Here is a 17,365-nt window from a genome sequence, read left to right as displayed (position 1 = left end):
CAAGCGGAATGGTGGAGATATACTGCAAGACCGGGAGCTCAGGAAGCAAGTAGAACTGCTTGAACAGACTGAACAATGGAGTTTGTTTCCAAAAAAATGTATTGCGATTAAAGACCTGATATCTTTCTCTTTGACAGGTTGGCATGGAGCATGTGGAGAAACAGCGAACCACACATCAGTATTGACAAGTACATCGTAATAAATTAGGTACAGACTTACATTTTTAGTTGAATCAAATTAACTTAATAAAACATTTTTAAATTATTGTGGCGAGGGGGCGTGGCCGAGAGCCGTGGGAACGGCTAGATGTCCTTCCAAGTGGAAGGGGGTGGTGGTGGGCATAGATTGTTAAATAGATGTTTTGTCTGTGGCTGTTATTTACATTGTAGATAATGAATCCTCAACAGGCGGAAGAGAGATACTCACGAAAGCATAAGTATTATAAATTATTTTTGATGCATTTTGAAATATAAGTTGCATGTACATATGATATATTTGTATGGGGGAGACCGGGGATAGTTGTACTTCTATTATATTTCTCTATATATCTTTGAGATCTTGAGTTACAAGTGTCTGCTATTAAATGGCAATTAAGTTATTTTTGCAGCGCAAACAGTAAATATGAACACTTTTTAGTTTCAGGGCGTACTCACACTATGCTATCAGTACCGTGCCCAGGCCCATAACGTTTGAGAAGTGTGAGTGCTCCGAATCTGGCTCAGGTGCGGTACACTTTGGCGGCCCTGGCCTGGTTGGAAGAGGTGTGCCAGAGCGCGGTTTGCTTGGGCTCGAAACTGAAGACGAGACGTGACTTTTAAGTAGGGTTGGGTACCGAAATCCGGTGCCATTATAGCACCGGTACCTAGGTAACCGGTACGTACCGGTATTAAATCAGCGTTTGAATTTCGGTGCCTAAGTTCGGTGCTGCGGCAAGGACGTTATGCCTGTTTCACACCGCAAGCGAAAGCAGTGCGTGAGCAGAGCGTGCGCAGCGCGTATGTCGAGCAGAAGCAGCACGCAGGCGTTTGCCTTTGACGCCTGTTTCACACCGCAAGCGAAAGCAGTGCGTGAGCAGTGCGTGTGGAGAGCAGAAGCAGCACGCAGCCGTTTGCCTTTCACACCAGCTGCGTCTGCAGCGCGCAGCTTTCCGGCAGCTGCTGCAGAGATCAATATATCTCTATTTCTATCTCTATGTCTATTCTATCTAGTTATGAACAGCTCTCGGGTGGAATAACTTGAGTGAACATGAAACAAAGCCGAGTAAAACTTTCTTCCTCAGCTTCAGCTGCACAGCACAGCACAAATTGAGCTCACATCATCCAGCATGCGTGTCGAACTACACTACCCACAATACACTTTGCTATGGACTACAACTCCCGTAAATAGCAAATCTTTAAGTGACCACTCCCCTCTCCTGCAACACTAGCGTGCAACTTAAGCAAAACTGATAGTAAAATAGTTTTACATTTGGTTTTGTAGTTCGGGCCTAAATAAATGTTTGTTGCAGTTTTTAATTGTTTTAAGATCATTTGAATGACTATATATAAATCAGTTGATATTATTAAAGCATTTATTGGGTAAAATTGCTACTTTTTACTGTCATTCAATGTGTCTTGGTCATTATCAATGCACAAAATAAACAATAAAAAATAGGACTTATTATGACTCCAGAATAATTATTTTTTAGGAAACAGTGCAAAAAATTTCAGAAACATTATTGTGAATAAATGGGAGGGCAAAATAAATTGACTTCAACTTTAGGCCTGTTAAAGTTTACAGGTGCAGCAATGTGCCTTGATGTACTTGAATGTTAGAAATATGTTCTCCCACACCAGTATAATGTTACTTGTCAAATAAATAAACAAGGAAGATTTTTTTGAGTTTAAGTTATTTAATTATCTTGTTTATGAAGACTGCAGAGTGATGCATGAAAACAAATCACTTGAAAAGTGCATGGCCCCTGCCCGCCCCCCACAGGTTAATAGTAAGCTAATGTAATTTCATAATGCAAATCTTTTTTTTAATAATTTTTTATTTGTAGTAGCAATAAACACAGTACAATGATTCCACTTAAGAGAAAACATTTCCCACTGCTTAACATTTTTCTTTTTCACAAACTCTAAAGTAACAGAACACAAAAAAATAAAAAAATATTAAAAAAAATAAATAAATAAAGGTTTCATCAAATACAATATATGAAAATAACAGTAAAAAGGTAACATAAATAATATCAATACTAAATTTCCATAGGTCAGAGAGGGTCAAATCTTTATTTATTCATTCAACTTTAGGTTATTATCAACTGTGAATTACTAATTTAAAAAGAGGATTAAGAGGGGGAGTGCAATGGGTCGTAAATTGAAAAAATGTTTGTTATGTGGATGGGAATTAGATAGTAATAGTTTTATATTTCTATGAAGATTGGATGGAGCAATCTAACGTAATCAGTCCACTTGGACCAGATGTTTCTAAATGTATTAATTTGGAGTCGAAGGGAGAATGTAATTTTTTCCATCACATAGATATTATATACTATCTCTAGCCATTCTTGGGTTGTTGGGGATTCAGGAAGTAACCAGTGTCTTGTAATTGCTTTTTTGGCTGCGATTATTAAAATATCAAGTAAGTATTTATCAGATTTACATATTTGGATATCAGAGCTTCCAAAATAAATAACTATAAATTGAAAGGGTAGTGTAATATTAAGTATGTTTTCTATTACTCCATGTACTTCTACCCAAAATTGTTTTATTACTGGACATTCCCAAAAAATGTGCCAGTGATTAGGTTCCTGAGACCCGCATAGTCTCCAGCACTTAGTGTTCTTTCCTGTGGTGTATGCTCTTTGTTTTGGCGTGATGAAAAATCTCATTAGACATTTCCATCCAAATTCTCTCCACATATGTGAATTAGTACATTTTGATGTAAATCTACATATGTCTAACCATTCTTCCACCGTAATAATGGAATTACTTTCCTTTTCCCATTTTTCTTTAACATATTCTGTTGAATGGGGTTTAATCGATCTAAATCCTTTATAAAGTTTTGAAATTATACCTTTACTCCCACTGCCTTTGTAGGCATCTATAAATATTTTCAGTATCGAGTCATCCAGATCTGTTTTAATTTTAATATTATTTCCAAAGTGGTTACGTAATTGAAGGTATCTATAAAAATCAGATTTATCCAGGTTATATTCTTTCTTCAGACTTTCAAAATCTTTCAAAAGGCCTTTCTCTGTGAGTGAGTAGAATGTTAATATTCCTTTAGAAATCCAGGATTTAAATCTATAGTCCATTTGATTTGGTTTGAATTCAGTGTCATAAGCACACCATTGAATTATTTGTAGTTTATCATTCAGTTTGTATTCTTCTTTTATAATGTTCCAAATTTTTAATTGGGCTTTAATCCATAAATTTTGCGTTTTTTCTATGTATCCCCCCAGGTTTTTATGTGCCAATATAGCTTGTAATGGGGGATCATTCATTAGTGTAATTTCAATGTCTTTCCATTTTGCTTGATATGTTGGGTTACATAGGTTAACCAGATATTTAGTCTGGGCTGAATAAAAGTAATCCTTAAAGTAGGGTAAAGCCATTCCTCCTTGTTCCTTTGGAAGTTCTACTGTTTTTAATTTAATCCTTGTTTTTTTCCCCTGCCAAATGAATCTAGAAATGGTCTTGTTAAATTCTGACCAATGTGTTTGGGGTATTTCTGTTGGGAGAGCTTGGAATAAATAGAGGTATCGAGGAAGGACATTCACTTTTATTGCGTCAATTCTCTGGCTAAAGCTCAAGAAAGAAACGGCATTCCATCTGTGTATATCATTTTTTATATTTATTAGTAGAGTATCATAATTTACTTTTGCCAATGTTGAAATCTCTTTTGTTAAATGAATTCCTAAGTATTTCAGTGATTTCTGATCCCATTTCATATTAAATTTGTCTTTTATAGTTACTGGGGGTGTATATTTAAAAGATAGGGTCTGTGTTTTTTGTATATTTAATTTATAACCTGCATAGGAACCAAATTTCTCCAGTAAAGTCATTAGTTCAGGAAGTGAGGTTGTGGGTGTGCTTAAATAAATCAAAATATCATCTGCATACAATGCCAGCTTGTGAATATCTCCATTTATGTTTATACCTTTAATATTTTTAGTTTGTCTTATCCATTGTGCCAAAGGTTCTATATATAGAGCAAATAACAATGGTGAGATTGGGCATCCTTGTCTTGTCCCACGTTGTAATGTTATGGTGTCTGTGAGGTATCCATTTATTTTTATCCGGGCTACTGGTTTATTGTAAATTGTACGAATGCCTTTTATAAAGTTTTCATGTATGCCAAATCTTTCAAGAGCTTTATATAAAAAAGACCAATTTACAGAGTCAAAAGCCTTCTCCTCTTTCCAGTCTTTTGGCGAGAATGCCTGTGTATAATTTATAATCAACATTTAAGATTGAGATTGGCCTATATGAACCGCATTCTAATTTATCTTTCCCCTCCTTTGGTAAAACAGAGATTACTGCTTCATTCCATGATGGGAGCATCTTACCCTCTTTTATAGTGATATTGCTCGCTTGGAGTAGGCTTGGAGTTAAGTTTGATCGAAAAGTTTTATACCATTCTGATGAAAACCCGTCGGGGCCAGGTGACTCATTTGATTTAAGATTAGAAATAGCGTTGACTAATTCAGTTTCAGTTATTTCAGCAGTTAATATTTTATTTTGTTCTTCTGTTACAACTGGTAGGTTGATAGAATTGAGAAATTGTTCTATTTGTTGGGCGTTCTTTAAATGTGGCTGAGTATACAAGAGCTTGTAATAGTTTTTAAAAGTCTTTTGTATTTCATGTTGTTTGTGTAGTGTATTTTTAGAATTCAAATCCCTTATTTTGTATATTGATCTCTCAATTTGTTGTTTTTGCATCCTTCTTGCTAACAATTTAGTGCCCTTTGGACCAGATTCATAGTATTTTTGTTTTGTAAATTTAATCTTTCTTTCAATTTCTTGTGCATATATTAAATTTATCTCGTTTCTGATTTTCTTTATTTTAGTCATTAAATCAGATTTTTTTTCCTTCTTATGTTGTAATTCCAGATCTTTTAGTTCTTCATTAAGGTTTGTTAATTTTAATCGTTTTTGTTTCTTTTCTTGAGCACATAGTGATATGATTCTACCTCTAATGACTGCTTTTAATGTATCCCATAATATGGCTGGGTTAACTTCTCCATTATCATTCTCGGTAAAAAATAACTTTATATCTTCCTTAATTTGAGTTTGAAATTGTTGATTATTCAGCATATTTGTATTTAATCTCCACAATGTTCTTCCTGGATTATCTCTAATATGTATAGTACAAGAGAGAGGGGCGTGATCAGATAGGTCAATCGTTCCAATATCACAGGTTTGTACTCTATGTCGATCTCGATTGAGTACAAAAAAATAATCTATTCGTGAGTATACATCATGGGGGTTTGAGTAAAAAGTGTAGTCACGGCCTGTTGGATAAAGATCTCTCCAGAGATCTACTATACCTAGCTCATTCATTAAAAATTTTATTTTTTTATGTAGGGGTGTGAGTTTAGAGTTTTTTGATGAATCTAGATTTGGATTAAGACGGATATTCCAATCTCCACCACATATAACAATTCCTTTGCCTTCTATCATTAAGTCAATTATTTTCCTATAGAAAGATAACTTGCTTCCTTGGGGAGCATATACATTACATACAGTTATATTGATATCTTCGACTTTCCCTGTTACTGAAATATATCTCCCTTCCGTGTCTGAAATTTCTGAGAGGTGTTCAAATGGTTTTTTTGCGAAATTAATATTGCTACTCCCCTTCTATGTCCTGATTTGTAAGAAGAATAATACACTTTGGAAAATCCCATTCTCTTTAATTTTTCATGTTCTATTGGTGTAAGGTATGTCTCTTGTTACAACACTATCCCTGCATTTTCTTTTTTCATTTTTAACAGTATTTGACTCCTCTTAGCTGGATTCAACACTCCATTTACATTAAATGTAATAACTTTAAGATTACCTTTATTCATATTTTTGTAGTTTACTAACCAATTTAATTCCCCTCTGCGTCTCTCTTATTGACCGTAGTGTATATTTTGACATTGCCTCTCTTAAATTATAGATACTAAACTGATACCAAATTAGAACAATTTTAAAGAAAATTACACCACCGTAACTAACAAGAACAGTTGCTTCCGGTGTAGAGGCTCGATTCTAAAGAGCCTTATGGGGCTTACTGCGTTTTAAGCCTCCGTAAGGGAAATGTCCACTTTATTCAAGAAGTGGGGCCCTATTAATTGGTCGTAAATTAGTCCAGACAACGCAAAAAAAAAAAAGTCTAACTCCAAAAGAAAATTATCCTCGGATGACAGTCAATAATCAAGTACCGACATTTTCAAACATTATTCGAACGCAATTAGGAATATAACGTTATTCATTCAGATGATTGTTTCAAAAACAGTCAGATAGGATAAAATATTGGTGTGAAAGACATATGAGATCTTAGCTGTTTTCCTGGATTAGATGTCTAGAATTCCGTTTTTGTTCATTTTCTAAATTGCTTAAGCTTCTCCTTATACTGACTACGGGAAGCTTTTTTGGGTTGTGCGTCACCGGCCACCTCTCCGTATCTCTGATCTTCTCCCCGGTCCCGTCGTTTCAGTACCGGTTGCCAGGTGGTTAGTTGTTTAGCTGTAATTTTCTCCTGTTCTATTGCCACGGAAGGTTTCACCACCGCGACCGTAAATCCACGCTTGACCAAGTCTTTCGTTGCCTCCGTCGCACTCTGGTACAGTTGGGTGCCATCCTCATAGAAAACACGCATCCTTGCCGGGTATGGGGTCTGGAATTTTATTTGCTTCTCCTTCAATACTTTCTTGACTTCGACATACTCTCCTCGGTTTTTAAGTACCTCTAAAGGGAAGTCGTGGTCTACGAAGAAACGAGTGTCATTAAAATACACCTTTTTTCTCTGCCAGGCCTTTCGAAGCACTTCTTCTTTCGTCCGGTAGCTCGAAAATTTCACTACTATTGAGCGTGGCTTTGCCTCCGGGTTACTGGGTTTCGGTTGTAACGCTCGATGTGCTCGTTCAATTCCAAGTTCACGGTCCCGGGGTAAGTCCAATGCGTTTTTCAGCAAATTATTTAGAAACTCGATCATGTCTGTGCCTTCCTTGTCTTCAGGTATACCGAAAATCCTTAGATTATCTCTGCGTGCCCGTCCTTCCTGATCGAGCACTCTGGCTTCCAGATTAGCTTGGCGCTGTATGAGGCGTTTGATTAACGTCGATGCTAATTGTAGCGTGGTCTCGGTCTCTTCAATTCTTTCCTCAGCCTCTTCCAGTCTATCGTTCGTTCTTTTTAATTCCTGTTTGAATTCGTCAAACTGCTCCATGTTATCCTTTCTGAATTCTCGAAGTTCGATGAGAATACACCGCAGACTGACCTCGGGGCCCTCTTCGTCATGAGGTGATGGTGTCCGGGAACGGCTTCTGTTTAACGTTACTTGACTTGTTTCAGGGTTGTTTTCTGATACATTTGATGTTATTTTGCTCCTTGTGGTGACCCCTTTCTCCATCATTACTTTTATACTCCCAAAGTTTCACAAAATCAGGTTTTAGGGGGTTATTTTGTTAACCGTCAGCGAGCTCGAAGATTAAGCAGTCATCCTGACGGTGGCGCAACCGGAAGTCCTCATAATGCAAATCTTAAATTCATGCTAACTGTAACGGGGAGACTGACACGGAGGGATCCATTTGCAGTATTTATTAAGTCACACTTAATCAACATACAACACGCACGACTGTGCGAACATACAACATACACATCAATGAGAATGGGCTGGAGATGACAGACACAGAGTGATTACCAGGCATGGGTCAGAGGCAGGCAGCGTGATTCAGAGTCCGTGTAACAGGCTTTGGTCGTGGGCAGGCAGAAGACAGAGCAGAGTCAGGAAACGGGCTGAAGTAGTAAACGGGAGATCAGGCAGGATAGAACGCTCAGAAATGCTGGCCGGGGCTAAACAAGACTTCGCACAGAAGAGAGAGTGGGTCATTAGTGGAATGGATATCAGGTGTGCTGGAATCAGAGTGGAGGGATGGCGTAATGTTAGAAGTCCGGAGATGGTGGCCTCTGCTGGCCAGCGAGGGGAATGACTGGGACCGAGTCGGTGACAGAGCCCCCCCCAACAAACGGCTCCTGAAGTGAGGCGAGTCTCGACGCCGGGGTCTTCCACGGGGGCGAGGGGCCGGCATATCCGGATGTTGTAAGTGGAACTCTTCCAGTAGTGTTGAGTCAAGAATGTCCTTGCGGTTGATCCATGATCTTTCCTCCGGGCCGTACCCCTCCCAATCGATGAGATATTGGAGTTGTCCACCCCGGCGTCTGGATCTCAGGATTTCGTGGATCTGGTAGGCCTCCTCTCCATCGATCATGAGAGGCGGGGGACCCTGTTCACCGGCTGCCACCTCCCTATCCGCCTCGGCTGGCTTGAGCAGGGAGACATGGAAAGTGGGAGAAATACGGTACTGATTAGGGAGTGTCAGTCGGAACGAAACAGGAGATATTTGTTTATCTATTTGGAAAGGACCCACGTACCTGGGGCTGAGCTTCTTGCAGGGTAGTCTGAGGCGTAAGTCACGGGTGGAGAGCCATACCCATTGTCCTGGGGAATACGTGGGACCAGGGCGTCGGTGTCGATCGGCTTGTTCTTTGAAATGCTGTACGCCGTGAGAGTGATGGGTGTGAGCTGCGTTCCATACTTTCTCGCAACTTTTGAACCAAGTATCTACAGCGGGGAGTTCAGTGGTCTCGCCGGACCAGGGGAAGAGAGGAGGTTGGAAGCCCAGGACGCACTGAAATGGAGTCAAATCTGTTGATGCCTTTCTCAGAGAGTTTTGAGCGTATTCTGCCCACATAAGGAATTTAGCCCATTCAGCCTGATTGGAATGACAGTATGTGCGGAGGAATCTGCCGATCTCCTGGTTCAGGCGCTCTGTTTGACCGTTGGATTGGGGATAGTAGCCGGATGTTAGGCTAACATTTACTTGGAGGTTCTTAAAGAAGGCGGACCAGAGTCGGGAGGTAAACTGGGACCCTCAATCCGATACGATGTCTTCAGGGAGACCATAATATTGGAACACAAATTCGCAGAGCAGTTCGGCCGTTTCCATGGCTGTAGGCAGTTTGGCTATGGGAATGAGGCGACAGGATTTAGAAAATCGGTCCACAACAGTGAGGATGGTGGTATTTCCTTGTGATACAGGTAAATCGGTGACGAAATCTATGGCAATGTGTGACCAGGGATGACGTGGCACCTCCAGGGGTTGGAGCAGTCCAGCTGGACGGTGACGGGAGTGTTTGGACATCTGACAGGGTGAGCATTTATTAATGAAATTGATGACGTCCTTGTTTATAGATGACCACCAGTATCGGGATTGGATTAATTGTGCTGTGGCAGTGCTGCCTGGATGACCGGAGCTGGGGTGGTCATGTACCTCGGCGATGAGTCTCTCACGGAGTGACGGGGGAACAAAGATCTTGTTTTCAGGACAGGACTGTGGCATGGAACTGTGTTCAGAGGCTTGAAGAATTTCATGCTCGATGTCCCACTGAATGGGAGTGATTATCAGGGGATCTTTGAGAATGGGCTCATCACCGTTATCTGATGTTTCCTCGTCTGAGAGGCGGGAGAGAGCATCTGCCTTAATGTTCTTCGAGCCAGGGATGTATGTGACTTGAAAGTCGAAGCGTGTGAAGAACAAAGCCCATCTTGCCTGTCTAGGGTTCAGACGTTTACAGGATCGAATGTATTCCAGGTTTTTATGGTCTGTGATGACGGTGAAAGGATGTTTGGCGCCCTTAAGCCAATGTCTCCCCTCCTCTAAAGCAGCCTTCATAGCGAGGAGTTCACGGTTTCCCACGTCATAGTTCCTCTCCGCGGAGTTGAGTTTGCGAGAGTAGAAAGCACAGGGATGGAGCTTCTTCGTAGATAGGGATCTCTGGGACAGAATGGCTCCAATGCCAGTGTTTGATGCGTCGATTTCAACCACGAAAGGTTGCTAGGGATTAGGATGACGCAGAATGGGTGCACTGGAGAACCGGGTTTTGAGCTGGGTGAATGCTCGAGTAGCGTCTGGGTTCCACTTGAGGCGAGCATTATTTGCCTTAACCATGGCGGTAAGTGGAGCAGCAACTGAGCTAAAGTTTCTTATAAAGCGTCGATAGAAATTGGCAAAGCCCAGGAATCGTTGCAGTTTTCGGATAGTTTCTGGTTGTGGCCATTGCATTACTGAATCGACCTTCTGTTGATCCATGGCCACGCCCTCGGGGCTGATGATGTAACCCAGGAACGATATACATGTTTGATGGAACTCGCACTTGGAAATTTTAGCGTATAACTGGTTCTGGATGAGGCGTTTGAGCACCGCCCTGACGTGCTGAATATGCTCTGATAAGGAATTGGAGTAGACCAAGATGTCATCAATGTACACTATGACCCATTGGTTGAGCATGTCTCGAAATATCTCATTTACAAAAGCCTGGAACACGGAAGGACTGTTTGCTAGGCCGAAGGGCATAACGAGGTACTCGTAGTGGCCGTTGATTGTAGAGAACCCGGTTTTCCACTCGTCTCCCTGTCGGATGCGGATGAGGTTATATGCACTGCGGAGGTCCAATTTGGTGAAATACTGGGCTGAGCGGAGTTGTTCGAGGGCTGCTGAAACCAATGGTAAGGGATAGCGATATTTGACAGTGATTTCGTTCAATCCTCGGTAGTCGATGCAGGGGCGTAAACTGCCATCCTTCTTTTTCACGAAGAAGAAGCCAGCTGAAGCAGGTGATGTAGATGGTCTGATAAAGCCCTTTTCTAGCTCCTCTGAGATGTAAGTATTCATAGCTTCAGTCTCAGGTTGAGAGAGAGGGAAAATTCGACCACATGGTCGATGGCACAGTCATTTTCACGATGAGGAGGGAGCTTGGTAGCTTTCTGCTTATTAAAAGCCTCGGTTTAGTCGTGATAAGCCTCGGGAATTTGACAGAGTTCAGGGTCTTCGGTGCTGGTAATCGTGTTGATCTGGACTGGGGAAACAGAATGCAGACACTGGGTAAAGCACTGATCGCTCCATTTAATGATCTCACCAGTTCTCCAGGAAACTTGAGGGTCATGTAGTTGTAACCATGGTAACCCGAACATTACAGAGTTTCGAGGGGAGTCGATGGCAAGAAGGGAAATCTCTTCGTGGAGAGAGCCTGTTTGAAGAGAGATTGGTAGAGTCTGGAATTTTATGTGTCCCTCTCCTAGTGGGCGCCCGTCTACAGCAGTGATGGCTAGGGAGGAATCACAGGAGGTTAGAGGAATGGAGTGAGTGATAGCAAACGTGTAATCGATAAAGTTGCCAGCGGCTCCTGAATCGATCATGGCCATGGTCACAATCTCATCTCCTTTGTGTTTCAAACTGACAGGTATACTCATAATGTCATTAGTGGTCGTGAACATTGTGGTAGCACTCACCGGAAGGGTTTTAGGGGGAGGCTTGTTGGGACATAAAACCTTAGTATGACCTGGAAGTCCGCAATAGATGCACAGGTGATTTCTCCTCCTTCGTTCTCGTTCCTCAGGATTCAGGCGGGTTCTGCCCAGTTGCATGGGTTCAGCGGAGGTTTCAGGGGATACAGGACTGAAAGCAATTGAGCACAGTGGGTTACGAGTGCGGAGGAGAGTGTCTAACCTTATGGATAGTTCAATCAGCTGGTCCAGTGTTTTTCCCTCGTCACGACATGCCATCTCTTTTTGTAGTTCTGGTTTCAGAGCCTTTCTGTAGAGCGTAGTAAGTGGATCATCAGCCCAGCCTGTTTGCGCTGCCAGAGTGCGGAAATGCAGTGCGAATTCAGCTGCAGAGCGATCTCCCTGTTGGATAAACAATAGCTCCTCGCCAGCATTACGACCACCCTCAGGGTGATCGAACACAGTGCAAAAACGTTTGAGAAAGTCTTTAAACGAGGGAAATATCGGGGTGCTGTCTGGCCAAACTGCAGTAGCCCAGTCTAATGCTTTCCCTGTGAGCAATGAGGACACAAAAGCAATTTTCCATTCTCATCCTTCAACAGATGGGGCTGTTGGGCGATAAACAGTTTACATTGCAACAGAAAGCCTTTACATTTTGCTTGGTTACCTGAGAATTTGTCAGGAAATGCCAATCGAGCTCCGGAGACCATCGGGGGTTGTGTCACAACAGGTGGGCTCCGAGAGTAGTTGGCGGTGAGTTGCGCTGTGGGAGCAGCTTGCAGGTTTTGCAGTGATTTTCACAAGTTCGTCTGTCAACTGAGATAAGTGCGTTAGTTGCTGTTGATGAGTGGTCAATACCTGAGCTTGAGCTGTGACTTTGTGAGACAAAACCTGTATGGCTGCTGGATCCATGTTGGGCGAAGTCTTCTGTAACGGGGAGACTGACACGGAGGGATCCATTTGCAGTATTTATTAAGTCACACTTAATCAACATACAACACGCACGACTGTGCGAACAAACAACATACACATCAATGAGAATGGGCTGGAGATGACAGACACAGAGTGATTACCAGGCATGGGTCAGAGGCAGGCAGCGTGATTCAGAGTCCGTGTAACAGGCTTTGGTCAAGGGCAGGCAGCGAGTATCAGAGTCCGTGTAACAGGCTTTGGTCGTGGGCAGGCAGAAGACAGAGCAGAGTCAGGAAACGGGCTGAAGTAGTAAACGGGAGATCAGGCAGGATAGAACGCTCAGAAATGCTGGCCGGGGCTAAACAAGACTTCGCACAGAAGAGAGAGTGTGAGCTGCTTATAAAGGGTACGTGGGTCATTAGCGGAATGGATATCAGGTGTGCTGGAATCAGAGTGGAGGGATGACGTAATGTTAGAAGTCCGGAGATGGTGGCCTCTGCTGGCCAGCGAGGGGAATGACTGGGACCGAGTCGGTGACACTAACCAACAAATGATCAAAGAAAATGTATTAATGTAATACAATATGAACTGATTTTTACTTTAAACTGTAATTATTTATTATGTATTATTAATTAATCATTCATACAGTTCAATGAACGCAACCTGTGGTAGATTATTAAAGACACAAACCCCTCACTGCATGACAGCTGCACCTGTAGCAAACCTCTTAAGTCCTGCAGCGCGATGACTTTATAATTGTTTATGAGCGTCAAACATGGCGGATCTGTTCGGCAAAATAATTAACTGCGTGTCACCGCATCCCAAATGATTTACGTGAAGTTTATTTATAAACTAATTTCCAGAGGATCACGTGATTTTGATTGAACACGGCTGGTTCTGCATTAGCATGTATGATCCACCAATCACGGCATTCCTAACCCACTGTAAAGAGCCAGGGTTTCCCACTACAGTCATCTTCAATTTGAAGAATCCCCCCTTCCACCCTTACCTCTCCAGCTTTCCCTTCAAAGGGTGGCACGGTGGCCCAATAGTTAGCACTGTAGCCTCACAGCCAGAGCGTCACCGGTTCTAGTCCTTTAACAGGCCAGCTGTCATTTCTGTGCATAGTTTGCATGTTTTTTCCGTGCTCGCGTGGGTTTTCCCCAGGTTCTCCGGTTTCCTCCCACATTCCAAAAACATGTACTACAAGTGAATTGATCAATCTAAATTTAGCACTACAGTCAAACTCTCATCCAGCAGCACAAATTCTGTGAGTAAGCCCTCAAACAGGAGGAGTGAAATGTTACAATTCAGCCCACAGTCGGGGTTAGTTGTAACATTATAAAATGAGAATTATGACATAAAAATGGATTTGAAAGCTTTTTATTCAGCATTGAGCTTTCAGTATAGTTTGTGTGTCTCTGTGTTACAAAGCTGAATGAAATGTGCAAATGTGCATCAGCTTCAACAATTGAACACTATTTGTGTTTGCAGGCTTCATGAGCCCACAGAGGTCAAACACTGAACTCAAACTACTTTTGACTTTCTCTTTTATAAGCTATAGCAATACTGAAATTAAATCATATAAATACAGTTTTAAATCTGCTTGGGGTTGGTGGTAACATTTCACTGATGTGACTAGCAAGTTACTAGCTTTTGTTGTTTCAACTGACCCAGCATTATGTGGCCATGAATCTGTTCTCCTACAGCAAACAGCTGAAACATTATCACCAACAATGTGGATTAAGTATATCCACAATCAGACACACAGATTACATGGGTTTAACTACAAATCAGGCAATAATATCTTAAAAATAATTAATTAGCTAATCTTAGCTGAAGTGTAGTTTTTCTGTCTAATATCTGCTGTGTCTGTCACAGGACTTTTTCATATGTGGTATGAGGACTAAAATGAGCATGTGTGAAGTGAATCAGCTGATTTGTAACTAGTTCCTTGTTGTAGAGATTTTAAGTGTTACAACTATCCCCGGTCTCTCTCTTCAAATCTAAGAGCTCTATTTTGACGGTCCATGCGCAGAGCGCAAAACGCAGGGCGCAAACGCTTTCAGGGCGTGTCAGAACGCATTTTTGCTAATTTAAAGAGGAGAAAATCTGCTTTGCGCCGTGCTGCATGGTTTAAAAGGGTTGAGTTTATTTTCTTAATGAGTTATTGGTGTGTTTTGAGAATAAACCAATTAGAGTCTCATCTCCCATTCCCTTTAACAGCCAGCTGCGTCGCGCTATAAGCGCATTCGCTATTTACAGGACGCAAAAGTAAGTCTAAGTGGAAAAACTGAGCATTTCACTAGCAAACAGTTAACAGTTAACATTTTTTTAACAGAAAACTGTTCAACAGAGCATCTACTGCATGAGAAGGAGTGATAATCGCGATTAATTGCGTTTGTTAAGCGCAAATATTTGTTTCAAAACTATTTCTAAATTCAGTTCTAATTTCCAGCAAACGAATAAATGAACAATAATAACGAAGTGTGGTCAAAAACCTGAGTTATATCCTAAAACACATGCTGTGCCCCATATGGTCTAAAACCTGACAGGTGGGCAAATCTAAGCTTGTTTTTAATAAAACAAATATAAATATGGATAAAATAAATAATACTGCTAATAATAATAACATTATACAAAAGCAAATTGTTATGAATGAACTGAAAAAGCCCCCCGAGATGAAGAAGACATAAAAGCAGTGATTTTTCATATTCATGTAGGCTAGAAAATAATATGATTTGTAATATTTTAATCCTTTATATTTATATCCTATATCTATTCTTATTATATCCTATATCCTTATTGTTTATTTTTTTTCATATGTAAAGATATTTGCCTATTGCTCTCTTGTGCGTATTAAGCAGTGTGTAAGCGAGGCGCTGGAGTTTAGACCGGGTTTGTTTTGGTCTAATTAAAAATCTATTTTAACGCCTTCCTTTTTAGACCAGAACACCTATGGACGCACATATGAGCGCAAATGCATTTGTTATTTAAACAGCGAAGCGCAACGCCTCAAAACCACTCTTGCGCCAAGCTGAAACTAGCAACAGACTATTGCGCCGCGCCTTGCACCAGATTGCGCCAGGTGTATGATAGGGCCCTAAACATTAACTTGTATTTGAAATATATGATTCACAATTACAATTTAAATTAGAGATTAGATCTGCTTACAGCAGTACAGGGAACATCCAATGCTGATCATATCTGTGTTATCATACGCATCAAAGGGTAAAAGGGCGTTATATATTTTTTTAATATATATATATATATATATATATATTTTTTTTTTTATATATATATATAATATATTTTTAATTATTATTCTGTGATTCCTCCGTGCACCACTAGAAGAAAGTCTGCATACCACACTTTAAGAACCACTGGTATAGATAGATAGTTAGGCCTTGTCTGTGTCAGGTTTTTCCTTTTTCAGCTAATGGAGGACAGGCAGAAGAGGGAGACTCACAAGAGCATCGGTGGACATTTATCTAGAAAATGCTGGAGAACAGCAGGTAGGGCTCTGTCAGTACTGTCTATGGGTGCGTTCCAAATCACATACTTGTACACTATTCTATGCCATTTTGTAGTGTAAATGGTGTAAGTAGTGTGTTCACACTGAAATATTCTTTTTTTTTTTGGCTTTTTTGCCTTTATTAGATAGGACAGTAATGGGACAGGAAACGAAGTGGGAGAGAGAGAAGGGTGTAGGGTTGGGAAATGTCTTCGAGCTGGGATTCGAACTCCGGACGACCTATTGTGCTACTGCACCATATGTCAGCGCATTGACCACAAGGCTATTGCGCTGACAATATTCTTTTATTTCAAAAAAGATTAAGTTCACTTTAAATTCCTGAATGATGCACTTATTTAACCGTTTAAAAGAAGTGTGGACTGTGCACTTGGGGCTGTCTTTGTTTGTTTGCAGATTGGAGTGGAGCAGATGGAGACTCACAAGTGGAATGGTGGAGATATACTGCAAGACCGGGAGCTCAGGAAGCAGGTAGAACTGCTTGAACAGACTGAACAATGGAGTTTGTTTTTAATATTAAATAAAGACCTGATATCTTTCTCTTTGACAGGTTGGCATGGAGCATGTGGAGGAACAGGGAAACGCACCTTAGTAATGACAAGTGCATCGTAATAAATTAGATACAGCCTTAAATTTTTTAGGTTGAATCAAATTAACTTTATAAAACATTTAAAATCATATACTTTCATTTGTACATACTAGATGATGGTCTGGTATCTCTTTAAGTCAGATAAATGTCTTGTCTGCGGCAGGTGTTTCTTTTTCCTGTAATGGACACACAACAGACAGAAGAAGGAGACTCACAAGAGCATCGGTGGAGATTTGTCTGAAAACCGCTGGTTAACAGTTTATGCATTTCTGGAGTTCAGCAAGCATGTAGAGCTCTGTTAGTTGTGTCTTTATCTTTTCCAGGCTGGAGTGCAGCATGTGGAGACAAATAGGAATCACACACCTCAGCAATGGACACTGATGGTCAGGAATATCCTTTAAAGGCAGATGAATGGGTGCATGGATGGATGTCCTTCCAAGTGGAAGGGGGTGGTGGTGGGCATAGATTGTTAGATATATGTATTGTCTGTGGCTATTATTTACAACTACAAAAGGCAGAAGAGTCAGACTCACAAGCAAAATGGTTAATACTTATCTTAGGAACACTGAAGAACGTTTGGTTTATTGATGCAGATCATCCAGCAAGTAGAGCTTTGTTAGTCTTGTTTTTGTCTTTTGCAGATTAGACTGGGGCCTGTGGAGAAATGGGACTCGCACCTCAGCATGACTGGAAACTGATGGTCTGGGCTGCGTTTCCCAAACAACAAAGTAACTCACGGCTAAACTATAAAAGTCTGATGCATAGTTTGAGAAAAGAATGATGTAGTGACGAGTGTT

General features: G+C 41.0%; 1 protein-coding gene and 1 long non-coding RNA gene across 2 annotated transcripts in view; one reads left to right on the top strand and one right to left on the bottom strand.

The window, feature by feature from the left end:
- The window catches only part of LOC147843474 (uncharacterized), a 388,615-nt gene that overhangs the window by 287,509 nt on the left and 83,741 nt on the right, over positions 1–17,365 (bottom strand). The window lies entirely within an intron of this gene.
- Positions 306–1,659, top strand: LOC147836302 (uncharacterized). The gene is made up of 2 exons (XR_015493569.1): positions 306–984; positions 1,076–1,659. It is a non-coding gene; the product is annotated as an uncharacterized LOC147836302 (long non-coding RNA).

The sequence above is a fragment of the Danio rerio genome, chromosome 6, assembly GCF_052040795.2.
Source record: "Danio rerio strain M-AB ecotype USA chromosome 6, GRCz13ab, whole genome shotgun sequence".
Lineage (NCBI taxonomy): Eukaryota > Metazoa > Chordata > Actinopteri > Cypriniformes > Danionidae > Danio > Danio rerio.
The sequence above is the reverse complement of the archived record's forward strand: the minus strand, read 5'-3'. Positions and strand labels throughout refer to the sequence as shown.